The sequence below is a fragment of the Cryptomeria japonica genome, chromosome 11 (genome assembly GCF_030272615.1).
Source record: "Cryptomeria japonica chromosome 11, Sugi_1.0, whole genome shotgun sequence".
NCBI lineage: Eukaryota > Viridiplantae > Streptophyta > Pinopsida > Cupressales > Cupressaceae > Cryptomeria > Cryptomeria japonica.
In genome coordinates, this window is record NC_081415.1 from 591333027 (window position 1) to 591360417 (window position 27391).

Consider the following 27391-nt stretch of genomic DNA (forward strand, 5'->3'; position numbering starts at 1 on the left):
TTACATGGGGTACAACTCCCTTATACTTAGCCTATCAAACCATTTTTTTTTTTTTACAATAAGGATATGTAATATAATATTTTATTTTATGTTATGTTATTACATATTTAATGTTATATTAATAAAGAGTATTATTTTATTATTATTTTAAGTTACAATAAATAATAAATAACTCACATACCTATCAAAATAATTAGCTATTAAGGGAGGACTAATAACACCCTAACACAAATTCAAATAGATTTTAGATTGAATCAACACTTATCTTTTTCTAACTAATAAAACGATTACAAATGCATATAAAAAATAATTTCATAACAAATTATTACAATTGTTAAACATTTCATGTCTACATATTTAAGATCACCACCAACCTACCAACATTTGAAGAAACTTCACAACAACACAACTTTGTTAAACATCTAATATATATTTAGATGAAATTTTTTGCCAACATTAACTTTATCCATCTATGTCCAATATATATATATATATAGCAAAACTATCAAAAAAAAAATTTATTTTATTTTTTGAAACTTAATTTTAGTATAATTAATGTTGCGAGGTAATGAATATTTTAACTACTTTTATTTCTCCTTTCTTGCCATTATTTTCTTTATAATCATCTTTGATGAATAAAAATTTAAAGCCTATCTCATTAACCAACCCGGAACATTCCACTATTCTAAAGGCCTCGCCGATGTTTATCTGAAATATTGCTCCTCGACATCATTGACAGTGTATTTGCTTTCAAAAGAGTCCTTCAAAATGACAAAGCGAAGCTGAGCATGAAGATCAACTTGGAAGCGAGAAGGGCATTCTTAACAGCGTCCGCAATTTTCAGACCGTCTCAATCTCAATCACATTCAGGTATTTTTCTTGTTACCAGTCTTTTTGGGCATTTTCTGTTTGAACCAATTTGATGAATAATGGAACCCATTTACTAAATTTTTTCTCGTAAATGCATAGGCAGTCATGGATTCAATACTAAAATACCCAACACCACCATCACCACCACCAATGACAATAATGGTAGAACCTTCAGCCAAGACATTGTTCAGATGTTCAGAGACCCCTCTCTTAAAACTAAGCCTGGAGAACCCAATTCAATGGCTAGAATTCATAGAAGAAGTCCATCCATCAGGGAAACAGATGAGAGGTTTTTCAAAATTCTTAGGATTTTCAAATGGGGACCTGATGCTGAAAAGGCCACCGAAGTCCTGTTGTTGAACATAGATCACAGATTGGTCAGGGAGGTCTTGAACCTTGATGTAGAGATTGGTGTCAAATTGCAGTTTTTCAAGTGGGCTGCCAAAAAAAAGAATTTAGTGCATGACTGTTGCACTTATATGCCCCTCATTCGTCGCTTGGCAGAAGCAGGATTGGTGGGTGAAATGTGGCAGACAATACTACAGATGGTGAAATGTGATTGTAGGATTAATCCCAGTGTTTTGTCGGAACTTGTTAGAATTCTAGGAAAGGTTAAGATGGTGGAGAAGGCATGTGTCTTGTTTTATCGCATAAAGGCGTCGAGGTGCAAACCCAGTGTTTATGCTTATAATTGCCTTTTCAGTGTGTTGATAAGGGCTAACTTTCATGATAAAAGTGCAAGAACTTTACAAAGAGATGTGCAGTGAAGGGAAATGCCTTCCCGATACAGTAACTTATACTATGCTTATTTCTAACTTTGGGAAACTCGGGCATGTGGACTCTGCAATTAATCTTTTTAAAGAAATGAGGGAGAATGGCCTGCAACCGAATGCAAAGATATACACTAGTCTGATGGGGACTTTGTTTAAGTCAAGTCGATATGGGGAGGCCTTGAAGTTGTTTCAAGAGATGAGAGAGAAACGTTTTCCTCCGAATGTTTTTACATACACTGAGGTTATCAACGGGCTTGGAAAAGCTGGCAGGGTTCAAGAGGCTCTCAGAATGTTTCAAGATATGCAGAAGGATGGTTGTTCTCCTGATGTTATTTTGTTCAATAAGCTAATTGACATTTTGGGCAATGCAGGGCAACTTGATAGTGTTTTCAAGCTCTTTGGTGAGATGGAAAGTCTTGGATGCACTCCTGCTGTGGTGACGTATAATAATGTTATGGAAGCCCTCTTTAAGGCTAAAAATGCATCTGGTGCCTTGAAGTGGTTCGAGGGAATGAAGGAGAAAGGCATTCATCCAAGTCCATTTACATATTCAATTCTAATTGCTGGTTTATGCAAGACAAATGGACTAGAAAAGGCATTAATGCTTCTTGAAGAGATGGATGAGAAGGGTTTACCACCTTGCTCAGCTGCTTACTGTAGTCTGATTGATGCTCTTGGAAATGCACACAGATATGATGCAGCTATGGAATTGTTCAAGGAGCTAATAGAAAATGGAAATATTTCCAGCTCTAGGATTTATGCTGTGATGATTAAACACCTTGGGAAAGCAAACCGTATTGATGCAGCCATTGAACTGTTTGGAGAAATGCAACGGCGAGGCTGCAGCCCTGATGTGTATTCCTACAATGCATTAATGTCTGGTCTGGTCAGGTCAGGGCAGGTAGGGTTGATGAAGCTCATACTTGGCTTAAGAAAATGCAAGAAAAAGGATGTAAGCCTGATTTAAGTAGCCATAATATAATTTTGCATGGTTTGTCTAAGGTAGGGGGGCCAACAGAGGCTTGTAAGATGTTAGAGAAAATGAAAACCTCAGGGATTCAGCCAGATGCAGTATCTTATAACACAGTTCTTGGTGTGCTTAGCAATGCAGGTATGTGTGAGGAGGCAATCAAGTTAATGAAAGAGATGAGTTCTAAAGGATTTTCTTATGATCTAATTACATATTCTTCAATACTAGAAGCAGTGGGTAGGGTAGACGAGTGCAAACCCTTTATTGATTAATAATCTATCTTTGTTCGTTCTGTATTCTGAATTGATATTTGTTCACATATTCTAATTTTGAATTTTTGAGCTGGATGGAGCAATTCATTCTGTTTCTTTTTGTACGTGCTTCAATGTTTTTGTTTTTGTTTTGCCGTTCTTTAAAAAATATTGCATATATTAGTCAGTTAGGCAAGCTGCCATCTTGACACACTCCCATCTTGGGGCCATTTCAAACATGTAGTTGTATTGTATTTCATATATTTCTTGTTATTTTGAATTTGTAAGTTTTCTTATATAGTTAAATTCACTAACTATCAACAATGCAACTCCAAAGCTTGATTTTAAATAAGAAAGTTAGCCATAAAAACGAATCTACTCCAGTCTCGAAAACAATAAGGCAAAGAAAATATATTACTATTAGTTAATATAATAAGGAAAACAAAGTAGAAACCCATCAGTTAAAATGAAGTTTGGAGAAAATAGACTCTTACAATAAACCATATTTGTATATTATCATCTGACATAGTATCACTATCATTGAGTAATTATGTGGAATAGGATTGGTAGTGAAGAAGGATATTTCTTCTTGTATAAGTTGGTTCAATGAAGGCCTATTTTGATTAGTTAAAATGTTGATAACTGAACAAGGGCTGTTGTCAACCCCCTTCCTCTTCTCATTGAAATGGGCAAACCCTTGTTCATTAAAAGAAAGATTCAAAATATTAAGGCTTTCGAGATCAAAGTTAGCCTTTGAAGATAGGAGTGTCCATGGTCATACTATTGGTCAAACAGTAAGATTTTTATCAGACATGTATCAGAAAGCCACATTCATTCAAATCGACTTGTATAGCTATTCATTTGACATCTGATTACAGCTAGAGAATTTGATTAATTGTATAGATGGTGCCCTCCGGGAACTTGCATTTGAATTTAGCTTCTATCCACTGCTACTCTGCTAACTGACATTTGGCTGTCTCAATCTTGGACTGTATCCTGGTTAGATCAGGTGACATAATCAATTTTTTCTTGTAATAAAGTATAAACAGCTTTGCTAGGAAGAGCACAAGTGACTTTATATATTATTATGGGAACGGTGATGGGCAGCAACTCCCATCTGCTTATTAAATCTATGCTTTTATCTGTAATTTTATTAGTTGTCATGTGAGGATCTCTGACCTTGAAGTGAACTGTGATAGGTTTCTTGATAACATATTATTTTTTCTTTTACTTTCATAGGTTTGGGAGGTTGATTGTTGAATATTATCACACTTCCCATTTATCCAATTCTCTGCGAGATAGGTAATGAAAGGCCTTCTTTGGTAGTTGAATGTTTGGTTTGTCATTCAGACTTCCTTTATATGTCCTTGCGCATTGCTCTAGCAATGTATGCCAATCTTCAATTGTGGTTTCAGAGAATCTCTCTGTTTTCCAGCTGAGTTCAAATGAATTTTTTAACTTGGCATGTCCAATGAAGATTGTTAGTACTTGATTGTTTCCCCTTTAGATTTTTCAAGACAGCATCTACTTGGACCTTCATGACCTCTTCTTGTCAAGTTCTTAGTTTTAGGTGTTATGATTTTATTGTTGCAGGCTAGAATCTGAAGGCTGAAAATTTAGGCCAATGCTAGTTCCCCAAAACTATTGTCATTTGTACTTTGCCTCTTGTCCTGGTTTTTTTGAATGCTTTTTACAGTCTTGGAACCTAATGGAATTATTGGGAAAACACTCAAGCACATCAGCCATGTGGCTGAGAAACATCCTCCTGCTGCTGATAAGGTTTAAAAGTACATGTATCATCATAATTGGTAGGATTTAGTCTCTTCAGGTAATTATCCTGAGGCTTCCTTGATCTAACATGATTATCAAATTAGGACCAAAGTGAATTGCGAAAATGATCATCAAGTTTATAAGCCTGTCAAGAGTCTACTAACATGCCACCCTTTCTTCCACTATTCACCTGCCTGATCAAACTCTTCTCTATCAAGAATTTGCTGCACAGAATGTGCTTCCATATATATACATAGATATATCTGCTCTTTTGTTTTTAGTACACCTCAGCACCTCCATTTGGGGAAATGATTATCCTATGTTACTGGGTATGCCTATTTAGCCCCAGGTTCGTGTATTAGTTTGGTCTCGGTTTACCCGTGGATACACCCAAGGTACCTCCTCGGTGCCTGAGAGGTACCCTGGGCGAACCTGGGCGAAACCCAGGGGGACCCAAGGGCTGTCCCAAAATAAAAACAAAAAAAATGTTTTTTTTCTCTTAAATTGGCCATCTCTGGGGTTTATATCCCACTCTGCAATGATTATCTAGAACACTTTACTTTTTGTAGCCTTTCTAGATCACCTCTCACCTCTGCCAGCTCTGTTCATAGTTTTGAATTTTAAATTTTGAGTGAGCTGAGGGTTTTACCTCTCTATAGATGTACTTTTTATGTTGCTACCAAGAGTGAACTGCAAACTCTAAAGGAGGAGCTACTCATTGTGGGTTATCACAGCAGCTTGATTCATTTAAGAATAATTGCAGTAGACAACGAAGTCCATGTTCCTGGGCCCAGGACAGATTTTCTCCATCCACCACATTTAGAGAACAGACTAGGGGTGGAAAATATTCCCAGTCTTTAAAGTGTAGGAGATGCCCTGGGAATCTGTATTTTGATTTAACCAGGGAATGTCTAAAATCCACTTGTAGTGTTCTGGATGTGCCTCAATTAAAGCAGAAAAAATAAAAGATTACAAAACTGATTTTGTTATTTTATTCTCAATGCTTGGGCCCTACTTGATGATGACTGTGGTCATCTACATTACCCATTTCTGTTGTTTGTATCATGTGACAAATTATTGTCTGATAGTACACATGGAAGTACATACTGCTTTATTTGGTATTATTTTTCAACTTATGACAAACAGATATGCCTTTAATCATACCTGATGGTAGTGGGGCTACATTAAAAAATATTATTTTTTAATAGTTTTTGAGGTCCACATCCTGTATGCTATCCCATAAAATTTGGGGATCTCTCAAGTATCCCCCAGAATGCCTCCCTAAGTCCTGTAAACTTTGTGAAACATCTAGAAGAAAATTTATAGCTATCCTCTCTTCTTGAAGTTGGCACCTAATCGGTCTATAAATTACACATTAATGTTGCAATGCCCAAAGTCTATATCCTTGATCTAGTTCTGGAATCCTATGGGCTGAAATGTCCAATATTAAGAACACACAGGCTGAGATCCAAGGAACATTGAAGAATGAAATGGTTACTGAAAAGAATCCACTCAGAAGTAGATAGACAAGTAAAGTTCATGGGTAGACCGTAGAAATAGTTGAGAAAAAAGAAGCCCCCCTTCATACTGTTGGTCTTTGTTGTATATATGAAAGTCAAAAAGGAAAAAAGGCTTAGCAGGCTGAAGAATCCATGGCCTTGCTGAACCATCAACCAGTCAATCTCCTAGATTTGGGAGACATTTCATTGATTTAAGGAAGGGTGACAAGTGACAACTATTCCAATCTGGTTTTCTTTATATACCGTGTTCATTGCCCGATGCTTTTTTAGGGCCTTGGGAGCCAAGAAAGTCTTGGATAAATATCTCTACTTCCAAGTGAAAAACACTTAAAAAGATAACCCTAGTTGTAGCAGTTGAAGTACAGTCTCTAGGTGGTTGTTTGTAATTGATAATGGGCCCTGGATTTGATATTCTTTTCGTGGTTGGTCTGAGAAGCTCTAATGAGTATTGCGGGTCTCTGTTGCATATTAGAATACTGCAAGCTTACTGGAGCAAGGGATGAAAAAACAAAGAAACAAATTATAGAGTACTGCCCTCTCCTATTCTAAGGGTACGCCATGGGAAATGTCTTTATGAAAATTACAAAAAAAGACAATGCAAAATAAGTTATAACAAAAACGTTTAGGAATTATTTGTTTCATAGCAATGGTATAGAAGTATGGCATTAATTGAATGTCACAGTCTTGTTGTTGAAGTTTTATAGCTTCGAGAGAGATTTTTTCGTGCTTCGTTCAAGCCTCAATTTCTTCATGCGGATCTTCACATGTCTCCAGCCGTTGGCAAGCTTTGTTTGCTTATGTGGAGTTATTCTGTGTTGGTAGCCGTTTCTTTTCCGTTGTGGAGTATGTCCGTTGTCCTTCCCTCATGTGTCGGTTGTGTAATCAATCTTCTTCTTCATGCATGGCGTTTGATTTTCTTGGGAATTATTTTAGTCAGTTTGCGGGGTACGCGAACATGTTGATTCTTTTCGTGCTTATTCTATCATCCCGTGTGATGTCTGATCTTTTGTTGGAGATAATATTATGCTGCGATCTTCCATCATTTTCTGTCTTTTCTGGGGTATTTCTTGGAGTGCTGCAAATGTCTTAGATTGAAGACATGAAGTTATTCAGTGAGAACATTTTGTTCTTTTGTATGTACAGTCTGTGATATGAGGAGTTTCTCGTAATTTATATGCTATTTGTTTTGTAGTAGATTCAGTCACTCTTGAATAGTCTCAGATTATACTGTGGATTGTTATATGATAACAATCGTGTTTAGTTCCGAGCTTACATAATCTTTGTATCAGATTTGTGATCATAATAAAAGGTTCATTTTGGTGTGGCTGGGTTTTTCACCCTCACGTGGAGGGTTTTCCCAGGATAATTTTTGTGTATCGTGTACTTGTGATTTTTCCGAGTTTCAGATTTCTGAATCTTGTCTTTCTCCAGTTAAAACTTTAACATGGTATTAGAGCCAGGTTCCTTCTATATAGCGTAACCACTTGAAGGTAGATCCTGTGCTTTTGAGGGAGTTCAGTCAACAGGTTGCAGATGTCCAATCAACTACTTGTCAAAACTTATGCATGCGATTTGAGTCTTTCTAAATGAAAAGAGTTGCTACAATCTTCTAAAGACATTTCATCATTTGTTGAGCGGTTGCTTCAAAAGCTGAGTGTTCCTTCTATTCATGTATTCTTTGTTCTTCAAGGATTTTGAAATCAGAACAGCTTCGGTGAAGGAATTGGTTTTTAGTGATTTTCCTTAAAGGTGTGCTCTGAGTGATCTTTGCATGTAAATATGATTGTCGTTGAACTGAAGATAGATAGTGAGTGATGATGAGGGCCAAAGGCCACTCACTCATCATCACTAGATGCTTTAGTATGGTTGAAAATTCCACTACTGAGCGAGATTAGGAAAGAACATTAGTGGAAGACTAACTTATAGAGAGATAAGTATTTTCTTTGTGGTTGAATAATGTTCATGAATTTTTCATGTTGTTATTAATTGATGCTATATCATTGGGATAGTGAATCATGTATGATTCTAGCATTAATATTTCTCTTCGAGATAGTCTTGAACTTTTGGTAATCTCTCTTAATGCTTTCAAGATGGACTGGGGAGCATAAGGATGATGAAAGATTGCATTCAAGGAAGGACGACCTTGATGATGGTTGCCATGAGATTGAGTTGGCGACTCCAGACATTTGCTTGAAGAGGAGGAATTACATTCAGAGGGAACCTGACACTTCAGCTTCAGAGGAAGTTTGACTTTCAGCTTCAGAGGGAGCCTGATTCTTTTAGCTTCAGAGGAAGCCACATCTTTTGGTTAATGAGTTCTTCTCTTTGAGGGAGAAGTTCGAGGTGCAATCCCTTGTTCATGAGTTTTTCTCTGTGAGGAGGAATTTCGAGGTGCAATCCCTTGTTAATGAGTTCTTCTCTCTGAGGGAGGGAGAAGTTCGAGGTGAAATCCCTTGTTAATGAATTCTTCTTTGAGAGAGAAGTTTGAGGTGAAATCCCTTGTTCCACCCTTTGGGAGTAGCCGTGGTGGAAGTCATGTGTGTGATTCCATGACTTTATTTTCTGTTTTTCTGATTCACCCTCTAGGAGTAGCTATGGTGAATATTGTTTTTGATTAAAAAAACAACGTTAACTAGGGCATCGACCCTTAACATAGTCAGAGACTAAAAAAGACAAAACAAACCAAGGGAGCAAGCCCCTTTACAACAATCAGATAAAAATCAAACTAGACCCAACTCAAGGAGGGGAAGAGACACCCAAGCCTTGAAAGGGAGAGGTTAGGACAAGGGGGGAAGACGTCCCCTTCCGCCTTCGACGAACCACAGTCCAGGCGATACAATCATTAGGATCAAGAGAGAGATCAAGTGGAAGTGATTCAATAGAGTTGTGATCAGAAGTAGCTGCAGAGTTTTTGTCATGCCCAACCTTTGGGCACAAACTGAATAATTTTTTTTTTTTTTAATTACTTAACTTAGAACGACTTACTTAATTAAAGTAATGCAAATCTAGTTTGGTCTTAACTATGTTTCAAATAAATCAAGCAACTAAATTAATGAGGCAATAAATGATCTAAGTGATAAGCGAGCTAATATTTCCCCAAAATAGAGATCATTAATCTTCTACTAATAATTTATTAAACCCTCTTAGCCAATAATCTCAAACTTAATAATCTCCAAAATTATTTGTCCAATCATCTCTTATAGATCTTTATTCGCCTAGGGTCTCAATAAATTGTCCTAGTTATTAAGTTTAACAACCCTATTAAATAAAATCCCCATAAATTAAAATACTTCAAATATCGTTGTGTTTATATTTTTTTTTTTCTTTTTGTGAGAGTCTATTCTACCTAAGAATTTAAAATCTTCTCATCACAATGCTTCTACATTTATTTTCTAATTTGACGTGCTTAACTTAGTTCTACCACTATCTAATTTGTTTTCAAATATTCATAGAAGTTAAATTTCTTATATATATATATATATATTTATATTTATATTGATAAATATATATATATATATATATATATATACATATAGACTTACCTAAAATGCCATATACCTATGCTCATGAATATATATTCTAAGAGAATGGGAGGGGGCTTTATTTTACTTTAACTATTAACCCCTTTTTTTTAAGCCATTCCCACACACATTCTTTTAAAAAAAAAAAAAAACCCAGTGTGCTTGCCCTAACCCGAATCTAGGGTTAGGGCAAATATATTTTAACATCTATTATTCTTTCAAGTGCTGTGTGTGTGTGAATGATTTTTTTTTTTTTTGTGTGTATGTGCAGGTGTGGGAGTGCGGCGGCCATGGAAGGCGGCATATTTCTTTTATTGCTCACGGCGGCGCGCAGGGCCGAACCGGAGCGGGTTTCGTGGCGGAGGGAGGAAGGAAGGCGGAGCGGAGTATGCAAAGAGAGGCGGTGCGGGGGTGCCGGCAGGGCGGGGTACCGCAGGCTGCGGACAGCGTCGCCCGCAGTCTGCGGCTCCCGCAGGCTGCGGACTGTGCCGCCCGCAGTCTGCGGCTCCCGCAGCCTGCGGACTGTGCCGCCCACAGTCTGCAGGTTCCGCAGCCTGTGGACAGGGCGCCGCCCACAGCTGCGGGCTCCCGCAGACTGTGGGCGCCGCCGCCCAAGGCTGCGGCCCCCTACATACAGTGCGATATCTTTTTTAAAAACCCCCTTTTGTTTGGGGTTAATATAAGATGCGAAATTTCTTTTTATTTTATTTTATATATATATATATATATATAAATATAAAGGTATGACAATATATACAGTTTTAATTTGAAATATACAGATTTCACAAATAATGAATGATATATATATATATATATATATATATATATATATATATATATATATATTTGAATGGCTTGATTTACAAGCTTATTAGTTTTTTCCCCTTTTTTTTTTTTTTTTTTTTTTATAAACAGGTTTTCAGAATGAACACTTAAATGGAGTAATATATATATATATATATATATATATATATATATATATATATGTATGTATGTATATTGATACATTTTTAAATTATAACTCACTTAGGCATTCTTGAGTTCATTATTGTTTTGTATAACCTTAGAATGCATGCAGGGATTTTACTAATGTTATTTGTAGTTTGATTAATGGGAAAGAGTATATTTATCTATTTTTTTTTTTTTAAATTGAAGAAATATATATGTTGAATATTCTGTCTTTTTTTTGTTTAAAAACGGCATTCTACTTCTAGCCTTTACAATGCATCCTAAACAGCAAACTTAATATGTATTCTTTTTTTTGATAACCAAATAAACTAAAATTAAATGCTAGTTTTTTTTTTGAAAAAGAAATAGACTAACTATAATAAGATTTATTTCTGCTTGAATGGAAAAATAATGACAGGTTTAATTAAATTTGCAGCAGCATTAATATAGCTAAATGAACATGAAGAAACAGAAATAAATTTTCATTTGCCAAATAAACGTAAATGCAACAACATCAGTTTTTTTTTTTAGAAGATTTAAATACAACTAGCTCATTTCCTCTTCCTTTTGTGAAACTAACCAAGTAGGGAAAAATATATATTTCTTTAGCAAATGTAAATACAAAGCATATATGAATACAAATGGTTTTGGAAATAAAACAACAATATTTTCCTTTCCATGGTAATAGAAATACATTTCTTTTCTTTTGGTAAATAAATACAACAATGGCTCTTTTTTTTTTTTACAAACTTCAATATAAAATATATTTGTCATTTAAACTTTTCTGCAACATAAAATAGCAACAACATTCTTTATTCCTTCCTTTCCCATCCCAAGCAACCTGCAATAAAGCACAACTTGACCATGGAGAGCTCACCTCCCAGCCTAGGCTTACTAGAAGCCACCCCCGAGCTTGGAGAACCAAGCACTAGACGGGTTACAAACAAGCAAACAACACAACAATTATGGCAAACACTCAACATACATCTTCCCATCCCAAGCTACACTTTCACCACATTTTGTGATGATCATTCCACGGGTGGAAGTGGACCAAGTACCATTGGGGAGATTGCAAGCCAAAAATTACAATTCAAGCCACCTCATGGCAATACAAGATACAACAAAAGATACATCCACATACCTTATGCCCCCCAAAGGCTCAAAGGCCATATTTTCTCCCCTTATGACCCCCAAATGCATACACAAGGCTATGCAGCAAGGGTCACAAAGGACACCCTTGAGATCACTCTCCATAAGGAGAGCCTCTCACCCAAGGCTGTCATACTCCTTCCACCCCAAGACCATCCTACTCCCCCAAGAGTAGGAGATCTTGGACACTTCCAAAAAAAAAAAAACAAGAACACATAAACAAAACATAGAAATGAAAACTACTCTTTTTTTTTCTACAACAATTTACATAAACACATCTCTTTCAACAAGCATTTCTTTCCTTCAACAAAACAACATAAACAACATAAATAAGAGGAAATAAAACCAACCTTATTCTGCCAATAGGTATGTTAGATTTAGTTGGGGATGAGCTGCCCAATTCCACACAAACTTTACTCCAATCTCTCCCAAAAATTCTATTCTACAACTAGTTTTCAAAACAATGCATAATCTCCAACAATGGAGAGTGGGTGATTACTCACTAAGTCTCTAATTCTTGCCTAAGAAGGCCTCTCACACACTCCCCAACCCCTTGGGTGAGGTGAGAGGTCCCATTGGTTGCTCTTCCCAAACTCTTACACATTACTAAAACTGGAAAGGGAAAAGGTGAGAGAAGATGGGGAAGAGAGTTTGACATCAAAAGGGAAGGTTGTCTATCCTAGGAGGAACTTTCTAAGTTGAATTTTCGCTCACCTTAGAAAAACCACTTTTTGAGGTGACTAAACAGTCACATGGGAGTAGTCACATGTTTCAAAATACCCCTAACCCATAGGTATACCCTTTGGACCTTTGGAAAAGCCCTAAAACTGACCCTAGGAGTCCATTTAACCCCTTAGAAACCCAACTGAAGTTTACCTACGGGTCAAACCTGAGTTGACCACTCCCAAGACTCCCTACCCAAGGCAAATTTGGGACCACACTCATGTTTTTGAATGGCTTTGGTAGAAACAAAACTCCCTCCAAGAGACAAGTCAAAATCAATGACACTAATCAGCACATGTGTCAAGTGACACAATAAAAATACAATATAAAAATCACACATGGAATTTGTCTCTTATAGGATTACACATATACATAAAAATTAATTTTAACACTCAAGCATCATACACTTCACAAATAAAATACATTACAAACGGGGTGTTGTCTCTCCAAATAGACAACCCCTGGTTTAACAAACGTACATTGGTCTAAGTTTGGATCTCCAAATAAATTCCATGGTCACATGGATAATTTTCCTGCGCATCTCAATTAACACATTAGTAATTCCAAATAATCCCAATTATACATAATTAAATACATGGATTTCATTGCATATCAAACACTCATACATTTGGCAACAATAATTCAATATCTCGTTCATTCAAATTCGATTCCACATAATTCACAAAATTGAACCATTCATAAAACAAGCATCATTTTTCAATCATCAAAATGAAGTCCTGCAATTCCAATAATGACATTCACCATTTCAAAATAATTCTATTCTAGCAACATATATAGTTTCATAATCATCATGCATAAAATAAAGCATCAACATATGTCAATGTGATCCAAATCACGGAATCATATAAGTTCTAAATCCATAAAGCATAAAATAAAGCATCCATAATAGTCTCAATATGCAAATAACTGAAAATGTCAAACTGAGTCGGGGTAGGGCCTCACAGTTTTGTTGTAGAACCGCAACAAGAAGCTGAGAAACAACGTCAGATTGTTGCAGGGTAGGCTGTCGAAGGAGAGCAACACCAGAAGAAGGATCAACAATAGTAGAACAAGTCTGTTGAACTACAACGAGAGGATCAGTAGAAGGTTCAACATCAGTGAGAGGCTCTTCATCACAGGAGGAAACATCATCCTCATGAGAGGAACAAGTAGTATCTAATGCATTGACAGTCAAACGTTTTAATGGTGGCATCTTTCCACCAAGTAGCAGCACCCTTATGGCGAGGAAGAGAATAGTCTGAAGCAAGATGCCTCGTTGAGAAGCATTTTCGACAACGGAAGGGCAGACCCTCATAATCCAACAACTGAGACCAAGGCCTATCCCCAACAATAAGAACAACATCCTTGGGGAGAGGCGAGGAGATGTCGATGTCAACTAACAAGCGAGCAAAGGTAGAGTGCCCCATAGAAGACGTAGCCTCATCCACCTTCAAGAAACGACCAATGGAGTTGCGAATGGCCTCGTAGCAGGAGAGTTCCCAAAAATGGAGAGGGAGATTAGGAAGGCGGACCCAAATTGGACGCACAAACAATGATTTAGTAAGGGGATTAAAAGAGGTCGTCTAGGGCTTGACAGAAAGAGAGTGATCTCCCCAAGCCCACACTTTGTCCAAAACCAAGATTCTATCCAAGGTGGAAGTAAAGGATGCAATAAAAAAACCCTTCCCACAAGGAAAGAGCTCAGTGCTGTGGGAAATTAGGGGTTTCCAAGAGTTACTCACCCAACGATGGAGGTCTGGAAGAGAGGGTCAGAGACTAGAAAATCTGCACACCAAAGCATTACTCTGATAGAAGTCAATATTGTCCACAACATCCTGGCCACAAACCACCACAGGGGAAGATCTGACACAGGGAAGGGGATGAGCCCCCTTAATAGTAGAAGCCCTAGCTGCACGAATGTAACTTCTTCCACCAGAAAAAGGATGAGGTCTGGGAGCATCCACACCTTTGCCTGCAAAAGCAACAGTTGAAGAAGCAACAGTGCCCTTAGTAAAGGGAAGACCCCCCACCCCAGAGCCCACGGGAGGAGGGGGAAGGTCCGAGCCACCCAAAGCATCGTTGGGAGAGACAACGTCAACCGACATAGAGCAAGAGGGCGAGGGAAGGTCGTCGGCAGCCCCCACGCCGGGGGGGGGGGGGGAATCTGCAGACAAGGGCATGTGGGCAGAGACAAACGAAGCAACCCACACACCAAACTCGACACCAGTAGCAGAATCATCAATCAAACATTGTGAAGCGGGAGAGCCGTTGCTGGGAAGTGGGAGAAACATTTCAATTCTTTTATATGGAATATTGTTATGCTGAGATAACAATTTTATTTGAGAAAATCTATGATGAGATTTTTGTTGACATCTCTTTGGTTGCAGTTATGTGTACTTGTCATGTGATGACATATTGAAGATCTCTCTCTTGCTAAGAGGGAGTGTTGAAGTTTTATAGCTTTGAGAGAGATTTTTTCTTGCTTCGTTCAAGCCTCAATTTCTTCGTGTGAATCTTCACATGTCTCCAACAGTTGGCAAGCTTCGTTTGCTTATGTGGAGTTATTCTGCGTTGGCAGCAGTTTCTTTTCCGTTGTCCTTCCCTCCTGTGTTGGTTGTGTAACCGATCTTCTTCTTCGTGCGCGATGTTTGATTTTCTCGGGAAGTATTTTAGTCAGTTTGCGGGGTATGCGAACATGTTGATTCTTTTCGTGCTTATTCTATCATCTCGTGTGATGTTCGATCTTTTGTTGGAGATCATATTATGCTGCGATCTTACATCATTTTCTCTCTTTTTTGTGGTATTTCTTGGAGTGTTGTGAATGTCTTAGATTGAAGACATGAAGTTATTCAGTGAGAACATTTTGTTCTTTTGTATCTACAGTCTTTGATACGAGGAGTTTCTTTTAATTTATATGCTATTTGTTTTGTAGTAGATTCAGTCACTTACGAACAATCTCAGATTATACTGTGGATTGTTATATGATAACAATCGTGTTTAGTTCCGAGCTTACATAATCTTTGTATCAAATTTGGGATCATAATAAAAGGTTCATTTTGGTGTGGCTGGGTTTTTCACCCTCAGGTGGAGGGTTTTCCCAGGATAATTTTTTTGTATCTTGTACTTGTGAGTTTTTTGAGTTTCGGATTTCTGAATCTTGTCTTTCTCCAGTTAAAACTTTAACACTTGTTGGCAACACTTTTTTTTGCATGGGTGTTTCTAGATAGTAGCATTTGTACAAGCAGAGCAAACTAGGATCTCCTCTAATGTTATATCATTTTGCTTGTAACTAATCACGATACGCTCCTCTCTAGGATTATGCACACATGCATTCTTGTGAACAATCATGCACACATAGGCATATTACACATTGCATTTTATATATATTCCGAGTTATTAGCTAATAATTTAGGCTATAGATTATCATAGAAATAAACTTTTTCTAATTCTTCATCTGATCATAGTAGACTGATATCAAATATGTTACACCACGTAGATATTTTATAGGCCTCTAAGCTTTGAACTTCTATATCATTTCTGAGGTACTAAACAAGAACTTGAGTGAACTGGTGGCCATGTTGGATGACTACGAGTTGTTTATTGGCCATAGGGTGTCTATGATATCCTTGTTGGCTAGTGGACAACTTATGGATTTGATACATAGGCTTGGTGGTCACCCATAAAGGGGATGTTATTAAGACGTTTCCACTGGATTCCCATCTTTGATCTCTAAGGCAAGAAGGAAATGTGTTCCTCATGTTCCAGAAAGAACTTTCATGTAATAAGGAATTATAGTGGTATAGTATGATCTTTGGGAATGATGAAGATGTTTTATAATACTGAACTCAATTTTGGTTATTAAGATATATCAAAGCTTGAAGCATTGTCTAATATTCTAAGTTGCATTGGGCTTTGTCCGATTAGTTAGGAAACACTTTATGAACCTCTTTTGCTCGATGCCTATAGCAATGACATTATTATGTAGTGGGCTGAACCTGCTTTTTTGTGCAACTGGGCATACCACTCTGGGGGTTAATGGGCCAACCCACCATTAAAGGCAGTGGATCCATCATCCTGCTTTTGCTCAATTTAGCAAAGTTATTTGGTTGGACGTGGCATAAGTGTAACGAATAAGTTGTTTTGTGTTAAAGCCTATTAAGAGTTTGTTCCCTTCAACGGGAGGTTATGCATTCAAAATGAACTTGGATGGACTAGTCTACATGTCTGTGTTTGGTCCAAGTATTGTCCATACTTTCTTGGGGACTTTTGTGGCTTGAGTTAACATCCACATCCTCTTTGGAAAGTTCTTCCTCCATAGTATGAAAACTTATGACTAGGCGGAACTTGGCAAACCCAATTTTGACTCGGACTTGGCGAATTGGCAAAAAATCAACAAATTAAAAAAAAAGTTAAATTCATCAACTTAGCAAGTCTCACTAGAAACTTGGCAAGACTGGCCAAAAATTTGACAAAATTCTACTAGGTGAGTTGATGGGCAATTCTCTTGTTTGCAAAATTTTCCTAAATGTCTCTCTTTCAAGCAACCACTTATTTTGGTTTTAATGTTTAAGAATTTTTAATTTTTTTAGTTGTAAGAATTTTTGTTTTTAGTTATACTCTGGTGTCAAATTTGAAATCTATTTGATTCAGTATATAACATTCCTATTAGTTCTGTTATTGGTGGTAAAGTAGTGTGTTAAGGCTAGTCAACGAAGAATCCATTAACTAATTAGTTGAAAACTTGAAATACATTTATGAATCTGAGTAGCACTAGGATCATGATGCAGAGTTGTATTCAACTTTCTCGCAAGGTCATTCCTTAGAAGCATTTGATCAAATGCCAGATCTTTATAGTTTTTCCGTACTCGTTTAATTTCAGATTCCATTGGGACTCTAGCTTGATATTTTTGTCGTATTAGTTTCAAAAGGTTTTTTATTGGGTTTAATAACTAAACACAAAGTTGGGATGTTCTCAGATCTCATTCTTTGGTCTAGAGATCAACAATTTAGTTATGTTGTTCCAAATCTAAAGAGAGGTCCCCTTCATGATGTATTTATGTGGATTGATTTAGTTTTCCTTAAGGTTCTTTGGACTTTGCAAGAAGTGTTGATGATGACACTTTATTTGTATCTGGAGATATACAATTATTCATTTGCTCTACAATCTTATCCTTTCAGGGGATTTCAATGCCCATGCTAGGAATGAACAATTTCTTATACATAATATGGCCAAAGATGAGCTTTGCCTGAATTTACTCAACATGGAGGAGTTTGGGCTCAAAAAATTAGAGAATGGCTTTAGTCTTCCCATGCCAAACAAAGGTATCTTTGTTGATTGATTAGCTCAATAGCTTGCTTATTTCTTAGTGGATTTTCTTGTTTTATTAGTTCCGACCAATATATATCTGTCTATAAGGGAATGCTTATATGATTGATTGTATTTTTGTTATCTCTTTTCCTCAAACCATGACCACTTATGTGATTAATTATTGTTGCCCATCCTGAAACTTTAGGTTTTACTCCTTTGGGCCCCCCTTTATCATTTTGTTCCGTACTCGCTCCTTCAAATGATTCTTACAATTTGAAAAACTTCCTACCGTGTGTTACCTCATATCCCTTAGACTGACATTTCTAGTTCTTTTCCATGAATGCATGATACAATATTGATTATGTAACTCTCAGAGAACTCTAGCAAGTGTACATCTATCATCCTTATATAATTGTAGCTTTTAGGAATGCTGATTGTTAATTACACAATAACAAAAAATTGTGTTGGTTCAAAATATTCTACACTAATAAAAATTGAGGCAAGGTACGTATACAAGGCATCACATCCACCAAAAGCCTGTCAATCCAAAAGCATGACTTTGAGTGTGCATGTCCTTAGGTGGATGTGTTAGCAGCCACTGTCTTTTTGTTACTAAGATTAGCTTGAAGAGCTTGTGTGCTTTATGAGTACCTTCTCATTATGATTATTGATTGTAAATAACAAGTTAAAATGTTAGAAGAAATGACTTCTTATAAAAGGTAGTCATCAAAATGACAACTTGATTTATATAATATACTCTTATATAGTTAAAAATCCTCCTCCCCTCAAAATCTTAAGTGTAGAAAAAGTTCCTTGTACGCTGACTAGAATTATTTTTATCAATGAAAAATGACAGTCACTATATATATCACTAAAAGAAAAAGTTACATCTATTCGAAGGGCTAGGAGGTCCAAGCCAAAGTACAAAAATAACTAGATACAGAGGGATCCAAAAAAAGCCACAACTGTTCCAAAAAGCCAAGATGAGGAAACGATATATCAACTCTCACAACTTCCACTAGAGCTGGTAGCCTTTGACAAAGTAGGCAATTGAGAGCTAGGGAGATGCAATCCTTCCTCCAAATGCTTGAGTAAAAGATGCAAGGAATTGAACACATTGAATACACTGACGAGAAGATTGTCTTCTAACCCGTAGCACAAATTGTTAAGGCAAATAATTCTCTCTAGAGGAGAGTCACAAAACCTAACCACATTATGGACAATGTCAATGCATTGGCAGAGTTGGAGACTAGATCTAACTTGCTTAAAAATACACCAATCGGGGTAGTATTAGAGTTTAACCAGAAACTCTCCAACGCTCCATCCAACGAAGAAAGAGAATAAATGAAGGGTTGAACATTGTATTTGCTAGTAGCACAACCATCTCTTTGTCAAGTAGGATGTCCATGTAGTTAGAAAAGAAAACAGACACCACTTCAAAAAACGAAGCACTCAGATTTTGCATTAGCCAATCCCTCCCAACAATCACTTTGATAGCCATCTCAATAGGAATGTAAGGAAGAATCAAGATCCGACTCAATTTTTCTCTATTAAAGATATGGCAATCACTCTTCTCTTAGAAGCACCTAGGAAGTGATACTCGCCAAGAATCAAACATGAAGAAACACACAACATAACCAACAATAGAGTATATAATCCAAATGATTATGGGGTATTCCATAATTTCCTATTATGGCATAAATACATTAGTGAGGATATTGAGCTTCACACAATGTGAAATGTGCAAATCAAGTTGGCCCAACACCACCACAAGTGAAACAATGTCAGAGTATAGGAGCTCTCAACAGAATAATTAGAAACCAAATTTGGGAAAGGAAGTGGCACATAAGTCCTCCATAGAAGAGTACCTAGGTTCCAAGACAAGTACCAAAAGCTTGCACTGCAAACCAAAAAGAAATGTTAGCATAAAGGTTGAGATCAAGATTGATCCGTAGTGAAAGATTTGGATCTTAAGCCAAGGAGAAAGGTACTCTAAAGCGATCATCATTGTAGAAAATTGCCCAAATTCGCATGGACGTGATAGATTGCCAAACCTAAAAAAATTATTACCAGTTTAGCAAATCATCACAACCATGCCAAAGGAGAAAAGGACACCTGCTCTCACATGACATCACATTGACTTTATTCAAGAGAGGATAAGATACCTTGGTATTTTATTCTGTGTTCATATGTGCATAAAACACACATCAATAGTACGAAGAAAAGTGACTTTTTCATTCAACATAGGAGATGTACTATTGAATAATTTTGCAAAAGAGAGGAATTGCAATTGAAGTTCTTCCTTAAAAGAATATACATAGAACTAAAACAAACAATTGAAAACGCACACGTGTATGAAATTTTGATGCAATTCAAACACCCACCAACACTATATATTTGAAACTATATATATAATGGACACCTCCCACCATGATTCTTTGCATTGCTTTCTCTATCAACACACCCATGGCTCCTTTAGTGGTGCTAGTGTGAGGTATCCTTTGGCTTAGATGCCATGACTAAGAGGTATCTATATTGTCAAAGTCACCGAGGATTTGCTCTTGTACTCATCTTTTTGGTACACAATATCTATAATTGGATGCAATTGTTTACCAGTTTAACATTTAAACCTGTAACATGATTCTCGCCGATGAACATGAGTCTCCACCATGCAAACCATGATGATTGCCAGTGTTAGTTGATATGATTTTTATTGACTTGTTTATCTAGAAGAGTAAAGAGGAGACTCTACCCACTTTCTCTTTACCCCATGCATGCATCTTTTAGTTAATGCATACCATATACAATTGCATTTGCATTAGAAGCTTAATCTGTCTTCTAAATTGCTACATCAACTTAGAATTGATTCCACGTTTTATGGATAGGTTGAAGTTGGTTTTTAATGAATTGAACATACAATATTCAGGTCTGAAGCATCCTTGACACCTGTTATAACCTCTTGAGGGAAGGGAAAGACAAATTTTCAAAGAAGGGAAAGACAAATTTTCAAAGAAAAGGGAACAAATGTATTATTGTTTAGCTCATATTGTATTTATTTTTTTATGTTTATATGATAATCCTAATAGATATGATTATTATCAGCTTATTTATTCTGGAGTAAATAGGAGATATTGCCCAGTTTCTATTGAAGCTGTCCATTCATCTTTTCGCTAATGTTTAAAATACATTTTCACATTTGCATTGGAAATTTAGTCTGTTTCTAAATTTCTAGTTTTTTCTACACATCCGGTTTGCAGAAGAATAAAATTTTAATGTATGAATTTATTCAATTTATTTTGATAGGCTAATTTTGATTCTTAAAATCTAATAGTACATTGTGAAGACAATTGTAAGTCAGATTATTTTATTTGATTGTCTCATATGTTAGTAGGATCGAACAATAAAGAATGAGATTGAGAGAGCAACAAGGCTTGTACAGTATGTTTGGGCCCATTGTTTATTTATTTTATCAAAATGGGGAGTTACAATGGTTATAACTTAATGTTATAATAAATATGTACAACACTATTAGATTAGAAATGTTTATACAAACAATTTAATGTGTGTTTATGTAAACTTATATTATTTTAATATCATATTGACTTTAGATTTTGGTCTGGTTGCAGATTTTGAGTCCATATTGTTGCATCTTTGCATGAGACAATGTTTGGTTTCTCCTATGGAGAGGTGCTGCTACTTTTGGGAGCAACCGTTGCTGTTATTGGTGGGAGAAATGTCTTTCTCTTGTATATTTTCTTATCATGGTTTCTTATTAATTATGGTATCTCTAAACTTCCTTGTCTGGTTTTAGGGCCAAAAGATGTACCGAGGATTGCTAGAGCGGTTGGCAGGTTAGCTGGTAAAGCAGTAGGCTATGTCCAAAGTGCTCGAGGACAGATGGAAATTGTCTTGCATCAATCTCAAGCTACTCAGGTCCATAGTCCTCTATTTGCAAAACACTTTTTTTTCATGCTTTCTGGAGGAAATATTTTGTAGTGGGACACAATGACTTTGAGCATGTATTTCTTAGTATTTGCTTGCAGTTTAAGAGACTACATCATGTGCATTTCTGAGTGTTATATTTATTAAATAACATTTTCTTTTTGATCAAAGAAAATTAATGTGCATGATGCATTTTTGGGAATTTTGATGTGGCTTTTTTAATACTCTGAAATAGGACGTAAATGACTCATGCTCACCAAAGACACTTCCCTTGGAGGGGCATAAGAATTGTGACCTCTCCTAACCTAATAACCTATCAACATTAAAACTAGAAAAACCAAAATAGGGAATCCTATAACAGTAGGGGTGTCGAACATCAAACTGTACTATAAAAATTATATTCTAACATGGACAATATAAAACATGCAATGTATGCATATAAAAAAAGTTAGACCAATCTATTAACATGCTGTAATGTATTCACAACATTCAACTTGGCTTTTTTATATGTATGGGTATACCATCCAACAATGGCACCCAATAAATCTCCAGGAAGCAATGCAGGAATGATGCTACAGATGGGATTTACCATGCTTCCATTGGCAGCGAGCATGTCTGAAAGTTCAACAACGCAAAGACCTAACGGTCAACACTTCAAGATGGTCTAGCTCTAAACGTTGAATTAATCCTTTTCATTGTAGGCTCTAAATTGCAGGGAACAATTAAGACAGACAACCATTTATTTTTGGCTAAAGAAATGATATTAGAAGAAAAAAATACATATTAGTGATCATCATGAACACCATATGACATGCAACATAGTGAGCTCATCAATTATGACTTTATTTATGAATATCTATCATGAGTCATGCTGATCACACTTGAAAACAATTGTTCTCTCATTTAATTGTGAATCACTGCAACTGATTTTAGCCAAGATCTCCCTATGTTGCATTGGTAAGATCTTTCACTGCATAGCACAATTATAGCACAATCAATTCTAAGAGTTAACTGGCATCAAGTAACAGTTGTTGGCTTAAGCTTCTTATAGGACGTTTTCTGAAGTGTTTGTAATTCTTAATTTAAATGGCGAAGCTTCTAAAGATGGTTTATTTAGTTTAGTCAAAGTCTGTTTTGATCGTAACAATTTTTCTTGTTTCATTATATAAAACAACACAACCCAATTGGTTCTAGATATATTAATCAAACTGAGGACATTTGCTAACAAACTTGTCAAATCTCCAAAATAATTATTGGTTCATCATCCAAAAGCATGACATCAATATTTTTTCATGTTCCACTAACTTAAGAAATGTGTTTCTGTTAATTTTCAGCGGTAACCCAAATGAAATTGCTATAGTGCTTTGATAGTTTGGTTGTAATTTTTTGTGGCTTGTGGTTGCATCCCATCCATTCTTCTAATTATAATTTTTCCACGTCTGTTGGGGACAGGGAGATGGGTAGAAGTGGGGATGGGTTTCGGGGACAGGGAGACTTGGGCCTGGGGGGTGGGAAATGTGTTTCCGTGGAACACTTATTATATAAAAGTTCTCTGAATGCCAGGAGCTTCGCCTTTGGTTGACATAAATTTCTTTCTCAACCAAGGATCATCTTTTCTTATCATTCCTTGTCTTCTCTTAACTTGTTCCTGTATCATGTTTGTGGACATTAAATTTTTCTTAACAACAACCAACTTCAGATCCTGGCCCTCTGAAAGAGCAGATTTTAACCTCTGAGTGTTTATTTAAATTAAAATTTAGTTTCATATGTTCACTTTATTAAACAAATGAGATTTCTAATAAAATGCAACACTAAGAGGAATATTCAGCTTTGATCTTATATAATAAAGTGTGTGAACTTGGACAGGTATAAGAAATGAATTAAACTATAGAAATAAACTGAGAATTAGGATAGAGCATGTTTGGTCAAGAAATGAATTCTGGAAATGGACTCAAGAAGGCTACATGATCATCCTTGACAAACTTCAATTGATATTGATAACTTTGGTCCTGGGGTTACTAGTGTCCAAGTGTCAGGTGATTGTGTTTTGATACTGGGCACATGTCTAGGTGTTGTGTGTTTGTATCCTCAAACACTCATGTTCATGCCTCCAAATGCGATACAACTGACACGATCTGCTTGCTTAATTATTTTGATACTTTCTATTTTTAAAGATTCTTGATGTCTGTCTTCAATTCTGAGGAATTTGTAGTAGAACTTTTGGTGGATGGAGAAATTGGTTTACGCTTATGGGGAAACCACCTCATCAAGTCCCCAATTTGTCTTATTTCAGCTTCCATCCCTGATTTTTTAATTTTCTTGGCTGATGTAAAGTGGAGCATGCAATGGTTTACCAATACAAAGGAATTGCAAGCAATAATCTAATCTGATTGTTTCCCAAGCATTCAAAGCAAACATGCATCTATAGAAAGCAACTTAAAGTTCAAATCCAGAAGCTCAAATCACACTCTTCATGACTGTGGAAACCTGATGTCTACAACTTAAACCTCATCAAATCTGAAATATAAGAGCTACAGGTTAGGAATTTTTGTCTTTCAACTTTGTATTACAAGAAGTAAACACTTGACAAGAAAGTCTAAGCATGAAACACTAGAAGGTAACTTTGTTGGCATTGTGTTGTCATTGATGTCAACCGGTATAGGAGGACAACCAGTATGGGAAAATAGTTGACGTGTAGTTATTGACGTCAACCGGTATAGGAGGACAATTGACATGGGAAAATAGTTGACATGCAGTCATTGATGTCAACTAGTCTAGCAAGTTACCGATATAGTCTATCACCGGTAAGGAGAGGATGTCAACTGGTAAGTGATGTGTTGACAGTGTATGGTTGCAAACCAATGAGCATGTATAAACATGGAGAAGACAAATCAACAAGTGAGTGGTTGCCAACCGACAAACTTATAACCAGTGTACATGCAGGGTGAACAAGATCTTCCGAGCTTACATAATCTTTGTATCAGATTTGTGATCATAATAAAAGGTTCATTTTGGTGTGGCTGGGTTTTTCACCCTCAAGTGGAGGGTTTTCCCAGGATAATTTTTGTGTATCGTGTACTCGTGAGTTTTCTGAATTTCAGATTTCTGAATCTTGTCTTTCTCCAGTTAAAACTTTAACATGGTATCACATGTGCCTAGTTGAAGATATGTTGCTCAAACAAGGAAGCCACATTGGTGCATTGCAGGATGCAGATGACAAGGATCCACTCCCACTAGTAAGTGGAGCTTATCTCCTATTATGCATGAAATGCATCTTAGTTCTGGAGATAAGAAAACAGAGTTAAAGGCAAGTGATTGAAGGCTCACACCGGATGCACTGGTGAAACACTAAGTTGCCTTAGGTGCATAAAATCAGAGATGTGCACCGGATCAACATGTGAAGACACGATGTGCTACCAGGACATATAAGGAAGAGTAAAGAAGTGATGGGTTTGTCTTTTTGATAAACCGGTTGAGATATGGTTTGGGCTGATGATGAAGAAGGCAAGGTTGAACAACTGTAGATAGAGAGTGCAACTGGTATGCAAATGCCTTAGATGGAAACAGTTGAAGGTTGATGACATGGTGTCATCAAGGTGTCTACCGATAAGTATGAGAACTAGTAAGAGAGCAAAGAGGCTAAGTGATGTCCTCCTACCTGATGAAGATGAGCATATGGTGGATTGATATGTTTGGCAACCGACCAAGGTACTCCACTTGAAGAGAAGCCAAGTACAAGGTGATGGCAAAACGGTTAGGGTATAACCGATAGCGTTAGTGAGTCGGTAGATGAACCCGGTAATGGTGTTGGTCGGTGATCCTATCCAGACCGACACAAATGACCCAACAAAGATGGATGCTGATAAAGATGCCACGTATAGTTGATGTGGAAAGCATGCATGCACAGGTCGACATGTTGAGTTGGTAAAGTGTCAGGCGGCGAGGTAGATGGTGACAGGTCTACATTTATGTCGACTGCGTGATTCGCGTGATGCGTAGCAGAGGTTTGCAGCTTCAGGTCAAACAAACAACATAGATCCATGACAGACTGATTGACCAGATCGAAGTAGGTGAAGGATAACACCAAACCATTCTTGGTGATCAACCAAGAGATCAACCGACAAGTTAAAAGCAGATTGCTAAATGACGAAGGCGTGTTCTGGAAGGCACGATAATGTCGAGATTGATTGATGAGTTGCAGTTCATCAATCAAGGAGATCAGATCTGATGAGATCTGATTGGATATGGTTTGCCTCAATGTCAATGAAGAAATCCTAACCACCCGAAGTTTGAATTGGTTTTTGGCTGGAAAACCAGTTTATAAATATGCAAGCCAAAAATCGATGAAGGCTGTTGTTGAATGAGAGAGTGTTGCTGCTATGTGTGAAAGAAGGGAATTCAATCAAGTGCTCAATGTGAAGAAGAAGAAGAGACTGAGTGTGAGAGAGATCAAGGTTGAAGAGTTCAATCGACAATAGTGAGGCAACCGACAATCTGCCATTGGATCTGAGAGAGGAGTATACCGGTAGTGACAGAACTGACAGAGAAGAGTCATAGAAGATTGCAGACAAGGTAAGCAGAGAACCAACAAGGATAAGATTATAGGCATCTGACTAAGTTATCAAGACTGGTGGTGAACAACAACAGTGTGACAAAGAGAAGAGAGAACCGATAGAGAAGAAGAACAAGTTGAACCGACAAGGGTGTAGCAGAGAGCAAGGTGCAACAAAGAGTGAGTTGCAACAGGAGATAAGGTTGATGCAGTGAAAAGGTGAGGAGAGAACCGACAGAGAAGAAGAAGAGGCTGAACCGGTGAAGACATTTGCAGAAGAGTTACAAAGTTCATTTGTAACAAGGGTATTACTTTTGTAATTGATTATGTTCATTGAAGTTCATTGAGTTGGAGCTCGGTGCAGGGGTTGGTGCTCCTTGGGTTGGTGCCCTAAACATTGTAATCAAATTTCCATTGTGAGGCTGGATTGGAGCAATAGACTCCAACAACATTTCTCACCGAGGTTTTTCCCATCTTGGGTTTTCCTCGTATATACTGATGTTTTGTGATGTATCTTTCATGTGTGATTGCATTTGTATTAGTCTCCCATCTAACCGGTAAGTCTGCTTTCTGTTAGATCTGTTAACCGATATACACACATAGGATAGAAAAAGGGAAAAGTTTGTGAACCACTGATTCATCCCCCTCTTAGTGGCACATTGTGTCTAACAAACTCTACTCACTGTATTAGGTCTGATACACCTTTAAAATCTCCTTCAAAATGCTCATACAAGTAGCTACAGATCTGCCATGAAGTTTCCAATTTATCACCAATCATAAACACAATAACCAAGGCTCAAAATACTTTGAAATGTATCTCAGTACGTCTGGAATAGCAAGTTGGAAGCAAGAAATCCACAGGGGCAATTCACCAATGTGTAAGTAAATGTCACATTTGACCACCAATCGAACTAGGCTCTCCCCACAATCAGCTCCCACGTGCCAAGGCAAGAATGGTGCTTCTCCTTAGGAGAGCAATTTGCAACAATAAATCAGTTCTTCACCAAACTGGAAAAACTCAATACCCACATCACAAAATCTCAAAGATCTTCATATTTTTCTGAAACATATCATCACCTGCAAGCCAAAATCAC

General features: G+C 37.0%; 1 pseudogene; it reads left to right on the forward strand.

The window, feature by feature from the left end:
* Positions 1–650: 650 nt before the first annotated feature.
* LOC131076321 (pentatricopeptide repeat-containing protein At3g16010-like) lies at positions 651–21929 on the forward strand (annotated as a pseudogene).
* The last annotated feature ends 5462 nt before the right edge of the window (positions 21930–27391 follow it).